The sequence below is a fragment of the Marmota flaviventris genome, chromosome X (assembly GCF_047511675.1).
Source record: "Marmota flaviventris isolate mMarFla1 chromosome X, mMarFla1.hap1, whole genome shotgun sequence".
Taxonomy (NCBI): Eukaryota; Metazoa; Chordata; class Mammalia; order Rodentia; family Sciuridae; genus Marmota; species Marmota flaviventris.
In genome coordinates this window covers 28,144,421-28,154,163 of record NC_092518.1, presented here as the reverse complement: position 1 = coordinate 28,154,163, position 9,743 = coordinate 28,144,421, and the positions used below count along the sequence as shown (strand labels likewise).

The 9,743-nt window shown below is 36.5% G+C and overlaps 1 pseudogene; it reads left to right on the top strand.

The window, feature by feature from the left end:
• Positions 1 to 2,564: 2,564 nt before the first annotated feature.
• On the top strand, positions 2,565 to 4,214 carry LOC114086025 (zinc finger protein 772 pseudogene; annotated as a pseudogene).
• The last annotated feature ends 5,529 nt before the right edge of the window (positions 4,215 to 9,743 follow it).

Sequence of the window (9,743 nt, the reverse complement as noted above, 5' to 3'; positions counted from 1 at the left end):
AATGCAGCCACATCAATGTTTATAGCAGCTCAATTCACAATAGCTAAGCTATGGAATCAACCGTGGTGCCCTACAACCAATGAATGGATAAAGAAAATGTGGTATATATTCACGATGGAATATTACTCAGTGATGAAAAGAATGACTTTATGACTTTTGCTAGAAATGGATGAATCTGGGTGCTATTATGCTAAGTGGAATAAGCGAATCCCAAAAAACAAAGATCAAATGTTCTCTCTGATATGTGGATGCTAACACACAACAAGTGTGGGAGATGGAAAACAGAAGTTCAGTAGATTGTACAAAGGGGAATGAAGGGAAAGCAGGGGAGACAGTAATAGGAAAGAGAGCAGAATGATTGACATAACTTCCCTATGTACATATATGAAAACACCACAGTGAATCTCTACATCATGTACAAACATGAAACTGGGATATTGATTACAGTAATAAGTACTCTGTGTTTGTATAAGTAAGTAAAATATACTCTACTGTCATGAATAACTAAAAAGACCAAAAATATTTTTTAAAGTTATAAAATAGAAAAACTGGTGCATAAAATTTTAGGGAAATTCACCCAAGCAAAACAATATAAAGCATAAGTTGGAAAAGTTCTTATGGTTTACAGTTGTTTGAAGTGGAAAGTAGAATAGTTTCCACAGGCTGGGGCAGGAGTGGTGTGAGAAAAGAATAGTTATTGACCAAAGAGTTCAAAGTTTCAGTTGGCCATAAGGAAAAAAAATTTTCCAGATTTATTATACAACAATGTGGTCATGGTCAATAATCATGTATTGTATATTTCAACATTGCTCAAAGAGTAGATTCCCAATGTTCTTATTGTATAAATGAACTATGTATATAAGGTAGAAAAAAAGAAACAAATGGAAAAAAGGGAAATTACAAAGTTCTTTAAATCATAATGTGCCATAGCAATCAAACCTGAGTATTTCAGCTAAAATAACAAAAAAAGGAAGTATATAGCCTCAACTGCTTTTACCAGAACATTTAGAAAGTCTGAGAATAAATGAGTTAAGATTTCAATGCAAAATGGCAGAAAAAGAAAAAGATGATAAAAGAGAACATTCCAAATACATGGAAATCATAACTGTTAAAATAAAATGACAGAACATCCATGGTTTTAACCTACAGATACATAAACTTTTCCTGACAAAACACATTAAATGTGATCTTACTTTTAAAGAGAAAAAATGTGTGAATAAACAACTTGGTAATGAAAAATGGGCAAGTAATTATTTAGTAATGTACAATTTAAGATTAAACAAAGGTAAATATAATACAATACAATGAACAACATCCTAGGAATTAATATGAAAACCTGTGTGATGTAAAAAAAATACAGGGAAATATAAATTAGCACAGTGGTCTATTGTGATGAAAATCATAAAATAAGAGAAAATGAGTTAAATTTCTTCAACCACAAAGAGACCATATCTACTAAATGTTTTTTTTTTAAAATAAGCTAATTTCAATTATATAAAAACTGTTCTAATAAACAGAATAGATAATTCCTCATTTATTTTATGAGTTTAGCAATGACTGTGTTCCTCAACACAGAAAAGCATAAGAAAGTAAAAATGTTAGTTAATCACAATTATAAACATACAAGCAAAAGTTAAAATATAGAATATTAGGCTAAGATTATCAGAACTTCATTATAATAATCACATCATGACAAAGTGTTTAATCTCAAGATTGCAAGGAAAGCACAATCTAAGAAATTTCACCAACAATGTTAATAAAATAAAATCCAAAATTAGAAAACAATCAACTGAATAGATTTCATATACTGTTGAATAGTATCCAGCTACCATTATAATTAAAAAAATCCTTCCCAAACTTAATTTTCAAAAATTATCTACCAGAGATCTATAGTGAATATATGTACAGTATAAGATGCAAAGTTCTAGAATAATTTACATTAAATTCAGAAATTTAAAAATGTGCACTGCATGCATGAAAATAAAACACTGAATCCCATCAATATGTAGAATTAATGTTACTAAAAATAAATAAATATTTAAAAACAACCTCTAATCACAAATATTAATCAATCTTTTCTTAAAAGTTTCTAGTCACTATAATAAAACAAAGGGAAAAATAAGTGGATGGTGGGTTTAAAAGTTTAAAATATGAAATAAAACATTATTTGTAGAGGATGGGATCACCTGTGTAAATTATCTAAAACAATCAACCAATAAGCAATTAGAACTAAAGCAAGAACAAAAACATGGTTAAATACATGATCAACACAGGGAAAAAAGAAAGCACTGTCCTATATACAAGACTTTTCTTTTAACTAATACATAATATCAACACTTATTATTGAGTGCAGTTGGGACTCAAAGCAGGTCTATGATACTTAGAATAGGGACATTTGGATAGATTTGAATGAAGTTGAGAACGCTGAACTTTAACATTAATTCTGAGTGAAGCACAGCTTCTCTCCAGTGCAAACAAGCTGGTGAATCCTAGGTTTAGACAAATTTAAGGTGAAGACGGTGGTATTTCCGGTGCTGCCACTTTGGAATATCCTTTTGTGGGTGATGTTCTGCTGGATACCGGAAGTGTGGCCTGGAGCTTGCGGTTGGCCGTTTCTCTTGCGTCACTTCGAGACTCGATCACAGAAGGAAAGATTCAAAGTAAGTTCTACCTCTGTGCCTTTCCAGAGTTGTGATGTCCTGATTCTAAATCTGCCTCCCTAAGATTTATTGTCCCTGACTGTGTTGCCAGTGATTTTGTGCCTCGTGGTTTTTCAGACCCTTGTGGCTTTTCAGACACTAGCCAACGGCATGTTGTCTTCCAGGTCTCTGCATACACACTGCTTGGCCACGGCCCAGGAAGACTGTGGTTTTGGCCTTAGATTCATAGATGAACCACAAATAGACCAGGCCCAGAACCATGTGACCCTTGATGATGTGTTCTTATATTTCTCTCAAGAAGAGTGGAAGCTGCTTGATGAGCCTCAGAAACTCTTGTACTTCCAAGTAACACTGGAGAACTTGGTACTGGTGTTCTCACTGGGACTTCCTATTTCCAAATCCTTTGTATTTACCCAGCTAAAGCCAGGGAGGGAGCCCAGATGGCCTGTCTTGTTAGATCTTGCTCTAGCCAAGTTAAATATCATAAGAATTAAGCCTGGTTCTAGCCATTGGTGTGGAATGGAAGATGAAGAGGCACCTTTTGAGCAGGGTATTTCTGTAGAAGGATCATCTGTGGTAACTTTTAAAGAAGGTCCTTGTTCCATAGAGGCTCACTCCTGTGACAGGTGTGACTCACTCTTGAAAGAAATTTTGCACCTGCCTAAGCATCCAGAAATTCCCACTGGGCAACAGCTGTATACATGGAAATTATGTGAAAAAGACTTCTGGTTCAGTTTGCAGCAGAATGAAGAGAAAAGCTTTAGTACAGAAGAGGGCCAGCCCTCCTCTGTGGAAAGCTGCATACTCTATGATTTGGACGAGGATTTCACTTTCAGAACTGAAAGGAGCGACTCCTTGTCCAGCTCTATACTTGTCCAACAAGAAGACACTCATAATGAAGAGAATCCATCCAGAAACACTGAGTTAGCAAAGGCTGATGGCACTGAACAAATACACAAATGCAATAAATGTGGGGAAAGTTTCAACCACCAAGATAAATTACTTCAGCACCAGAAATCCCACACCAGAGAAAAGCTTTATAAGTGCAATGAATGTGGGAAATTGTTTGGCTACAAATCCAGCCTCATTGTACATAAGAGAATTCACATAGGATTAAAACCTTATAAGTGTGCTGAATGTGGGAAATCTTTTCTCCGAATTTCCAACCTTGTTAAGCATCATATAGTTCACACTGAAGAAAGACCTTTTGAGTGTAATGAATGTGGGAAAACCTTCCGTTGCAAAGATACACTTGGTCAGCACCAGAAAATTCACAATGACAAAGGGCCTTATAAGTGCAGCAGTTGTGAGAAAGACTTCACCTGTAAAACTTCTCTTGTTGAACATGAGAAAAGCCATAGTGCTGAAAATGTTTACGAGTGTGATGAATGTGGGAAAATGTCAACCAGTAAATCCTACATTTTAATGCACAAGAGATCTCACAGCAAAGAAAGGCCTCATTTGTGCAATGAATGTGAAAAAACCTATATCACTAAATCCCACCTTAAACAGCACATTAAAATTCATACAAAAGCAAAGCCTATGGTGAAGTGATTGTTGACAGTTCTTTGGTAGCAACCCAAGCCTAATGCACCAGAGACTTCACACAGGAGTAAGTTCTTATATGTTTAGCAAATGTGAGAAAGCCTACAATAGATGATCCAACTTGGCTTGCCACATGAAACTTCATACTGGCTAAAGACTTTATGAGTGTAGCAGTTTTGGTGTCCTTTGAGCTGCATCAGTGAAGCTCATTTAGCACCAGCAACTTCACAATGGAGAAGGAGTTTTAAGAGTGCAGGAAATGAACTATCTTTTTGTTCAACATATCATTACTCACAAAAGAAAAATGTTCTTCACATATGCTTTCTGAGAGAGCCAAAAACCAGAGGTTGGATTCCCCACATCCTAACATCTGCACTGGGAAAATTATCTACAAGCGCCAGGCATGTGGGACACTTTCAGGAGCTTTCTATTCTCCCCAGGATACTTGACCATGGCCAGGGAAGAGTGTTGCTAATACTGGTAAATGTTGTTCTATTAGGAATCCTAAAGTAGATTTGAATATTATATTTAGACAAAACATTTTTCAACAAAAAAAAACTAACAAAGAATACCTTTCAGATTAAAATACAAGGGTAGAGGGTATAGTTCAGTGGAAGATCCCTTGCTTAGCTTATTTGAGTTATGTCATTGCCATTTTCTGCTGCAGAAGCTGTCCTACTTCTATGCATAGTTAGGTTCGTACAATTAGTGTTAGTTACCCTAGTGTACTCCGGGAAGGCAGACCTCAGTGCTTGTGCTCCCCCTTGCCCCCAGCCTTCCTTCCTGTTCCTTGGAGGAATTCCTTATTCCATCCTCTCTGATGATATTTATTGTGGACATGATCCAATTCTTGCTAAAAATTTCTGATCTGGGATATGCTGCAAGTTTCCAAAGGTTTCCTTTCTTCATGGACTATTGTCTCTACATGTGATAACTGAGATGGAGTTCTCCAACCTCCACATCACCCAGCCTTGGAACTTCCTGCCCTACACTGATCTGTTTTATGCAATGACAAATATAATTATTTGTGTCTTATTGTTTAAGCTTTTAATCTATTCTGTTCACTATGTGGGGAAAGAATTGGCATTGCCACCTTGAAGGGAGGAAAACCTTTTGTAGAAGCCCCAAACTTTATGTGTCATAGAGAACAGCAGGGTGGTGGTGAAGAGTTCTCAATCTAGTTTGTTCTAATTGACAATGCTGATTGAGTCTTCCTAGGAAAAATTGTAGGTCTTTGTGGATCCAATCCTGTAACTTAAATGCCAGGATCCCTGATGAAGGGTTAGGTGATATGACAACATCTGGTGCTTCTGACGACAGCAAATTCCATCCTTCCTTCCAACACTTTTGAAAAGTAGCTGTCTCTCAAGCCCAGCTGGAAATCATAAGGTCTAAAGCCTATAGGGATTAAATGGGAAACATAATTGATAGATTTGTTCTTTTAATAATTGATCTTTTAATAATTGATTTAATTGATAGATCTGTTCTTGCCATCACTTCTGATATTCAAATTAAAGTTAAAAATATACACTTTATGTTTCTATCTTTTAAACTTAAGCCTTAATTCTTAGTGTTGCTAATACTGGTAAAGTAGATTTGAATATCTTATTTAGACAAAACATCTTTCAACAAAAAAACTAATAAAGAATATCTTTCAGATTAAAATACAAGTGTAGAGGGTATACTTCAGTGAAAGATCACTTGCTTAGCATGTGTAGGCCCTGGGTTCTATCCCCAGGACTGCAAGAAATGTCAAGAGCAAACAATTGTTACAGAAATACTATGACAGTTGGAATAGTGGAGACAGTGGCAAACTAAGAGATATGTCTATTCTGAAGGCATATGTAGATCTCATGTGACTATAGCTTGTTGTACTGAAGGTATACAGAATCCACTTTATCTCATGTGGATGAGGACAACATCAGAACAATTAATATAAAGGTTTTCTTAAATCCTGTACCTCCCTGGGCTGTCATCCCTGTAGACCTCACTGTATAGATAGGAACCCCAAGACAGAAAGGAGAGATTCTGTACTACAGGAATAGATCTTTTGTGACTCATTCAATGTTTGGATAAACATGACCTTCATTGATTTCCTGCTTTAACTTCCATGGGGCAGAGCTGATCTTAATATATTGAAAGTGTGAGGTGGTTGAGTCAATATAGAGTTGATTTCCCAAGAGAAATGGTAGACTTATATTTTTATGTGAGACCATTTATTTCTTAACAACTTTATTGGTGTGTGATTGCAATACAATGAACCATACATATTAAAATTGTACCCTTAGAAAATTGTTGACATATGTATACACACGTGACACCATTATCACAGTGAAAGTAATGGGCATATTTTCATCCCCAAAAGTTTCTTCATTCCCTTTTATAATCCTATCCTCTTTTCCTTTATGATCCCTCATCTGCATATAAACATGGCTTTGTTTTCTGTCATTCCACATTAGTGTGTATTATCTAGAATTTTATATAGTCATACAGTATTGCATATTTTTGTTTGCCTTCTTTCAGTAAGCACAGTTGTTTTGAGATTATTTGAAGTTGTTGAGAATATCGTTAGGTTATTTCTTTTTATTACTGAGTAATAATGCCCTGTATTGATATACAACAATTGTTTATCCATCATCAATTTTTGATGAACATGTGGATTATTTCCAGGATTCGATTATTAAAAATAAAGCTGCATTGAAAAAAAACAAAGACTCTTTATTGATCTCACAGAAGCAGTTGCCTTGCAAAAGAAAGGCAGCTCCTGAAGACCAATCCCTACCACTCTTGTTGCCTCCACATTGCCCTTAAGAGACAGGCTCTAGCATAACCCCAGGGATAATTTCAAGCTCTGGAAATAAGATAACACTTAGATTATAAACAATGTAATTGCAAGTTCTTGCAAATTTGTATAGGTAAGAAATCAGAACATATTGTGGGAATGGACTTGAAGTTTGTTGGACCAAAGAGAATAGAACATAAATTACATAAAATTCATCTGCATGGGCATATTAGACTGCTTTCCATCACTATAACAAACTGACTGAGATAATTAAATTTTAAAGATAAAAGGATTATTGTTCACTTATAGTTTTAGATGTTTTAGTCCCTGATCAAGGGATCCAATTTGGGGGCCTCTTGTTACTGTGACTATAGCTTGTCCTTGAAGCCAATTTAATAAAGAGGACACAGTTTTGAGAACAAGGAAAAAGAAGTTTTGTTGCTTTGCTAATAAAGGAGAGAAGCATGGGAAATTTCTAAAGTGTGTGATTCTCCCTATCAAGGAATACAGAGGTCTTTCACAGAAGCTCTTCAAAGGCTGCATTCCAGGTGTGCCCTAACCTAAGGGGGAGCGGGTCCCAGGTGCATCTTGATGGTGTGTCAAAATTCACTTATTAATTTGGGAAACAGTCACATCCTAGATCTTCTGTGACTTCTCCTTCCTGTGGTGGGTGTGTGCTCAAGAACAGATAACTAGGTAATCTTGTTTTCTGCCTAGGATGGGAAAAGTAATCTTATTCCCTGCTCCCAGGTTAGGGAAGGGGAGAGAGAGAAGAGGAAAAGAAAAACATGTGCCTTTTAAAATAAGCCTCAGCAATGAGGAGTATATTCAAAAGGTGAAGTGGACTACTGTTACACTCTGACAAGGCAACACATCATGGCAGGAGCATATAGTGCAAATTCCTCACCTCATTAAGCAAAGAGGAAAATAAAGAGAATGCAGTGCTATAATCCCCTTTGAGGGCACAACATCAGTGACCCTAAGGATCCCCCAATAAGGCCCCATGTTTTTGTTTGTTGGTTTTTTCATGAAAGGGTCTCACTATGTTGCCCAGGCTGATGTCAAATTTATGGACTCAGGTGATCCTCCTGCCTCAGCCACATGAGGAGCCAGGACTCCAGGTATGTTCCACCATACTGGCAAGGGTCTAAAGCAATTCCAAATAGCATCACCCTGGTGACCAAGCCTTTAATACATGGATCTTTAGAGGATATTCTATATCTAAACTATAGCATTCCCTGAGATTTGTCATTTAATGGGCCAAGTGAAGCAGCTTGAAGCAAATCTAATAAGCACTAAAGCCTGGATTGAGTGGCCATCTACATAAAAGAATTCAAATGCCTCAGAACTTCCCTGGGATAATTTTTCAGTGTCTCAGAAGGATAACTCCTGAAAATTACATTACTATGTTTTATCATCCTCTTGCTTTCATGTAAGTTCAGCCACTAAAGGAGAGCAGGGGAAAATACAAGTTTCTTCTTCCTCTGTGCTTCACTTGGCTTCTCAGGCAATGTCTGTGTCTCTTTTGCTCCAGTGGCCCTTCCAGACAGTTACATCATGGTTCCAACATTTTCCAAAAGACCTGTAAAACTGACCTAGCTTTATTCCTCTAGCCTAAGGGTGGCAAACACTACCTGCTGATTTTACTCACTGTGTTGCCCCAACTGTTCCCCTCAACTGAGTAGCCAGTTCTCAAAATTAAATTTCTTCTGCTTAAATATTTTTACATGTATTTTTTAAGTCCTATTTTTTGCTGGTTATGTCCTAACTGATAAAGAAATATACTGAAGTGTTGGGAGGAGGAGAGTAAGTGTGTGAGTAAGCAATGAGAACTAAATATTTCTTAATTATGTTCTCTGCAGAAAACCGCTTATTCAGAGTAGTTGAAGAGAATTTAATGAAGGGGCTATTTATAGAGCTGAGGGCAGAATTAAGAAACCCATTAGAAATAGTGATGCACCCAGAGACTAACAATATTAGGAAGCTATTCCTATCCCCACAAAAGAAGGCAAGAGACAGAGCAGTATCATGGGAACTGGAAAGTCCTCTAACTTTGGGAAAAGGCAACCCAACAGGAGTTTTAGCCATAGGTGGGGGAACACAACCACTATTAAAATGTAATCTGGCAGGGAAGGATCATTGGGGAGGGGAGTTAGATACCTGACCTGTTTCTGCTCCTGCACTTTGATTTCCTGCCAACATCTCTGGCAAAAAATGCAATTATAAGCGAAAGCTCAAGATAGCCCTGGTAATCCAGTTCTTAGAAGTCATCCTTCCAGGGCATAGAACAGAGCAGAGATAGACAGGCTGGATCTAGAGAGGCAAATAGAGATTGACCAGCTTTTCCAAATTCTGACTTTAAATTCTGAAGTACTTGATAAAACTGAAGAAATAGTTTTTAAAGTATGTTTTATGTAAGAATAACACAGCTAAAAGATTTGTTAAAGAAAAATAAACATGGAGGACACAGTTTAAATACACTCCACAGCCAGTTGTCCAGAAAACCAAGTAACAAAAACTGTAGTCATTTTTGAAACATGATAATAAAAACTCAAGGAGGATATAAGAAGAAATTACATCAAGAACACAAGTATACCAGAAGAGTAAAGAAAAGGGAATAGGGGGAGGGAGGGAGGAAGGGAAAGGAGAAGTACTGAGGACTGAATTGGAGCAAATTATTTTCCATGCTTGTATAGTTATGTCAAATGAACTCCAATATTATGTACAACTATAATACAATAATTCAAAAGTTTTTA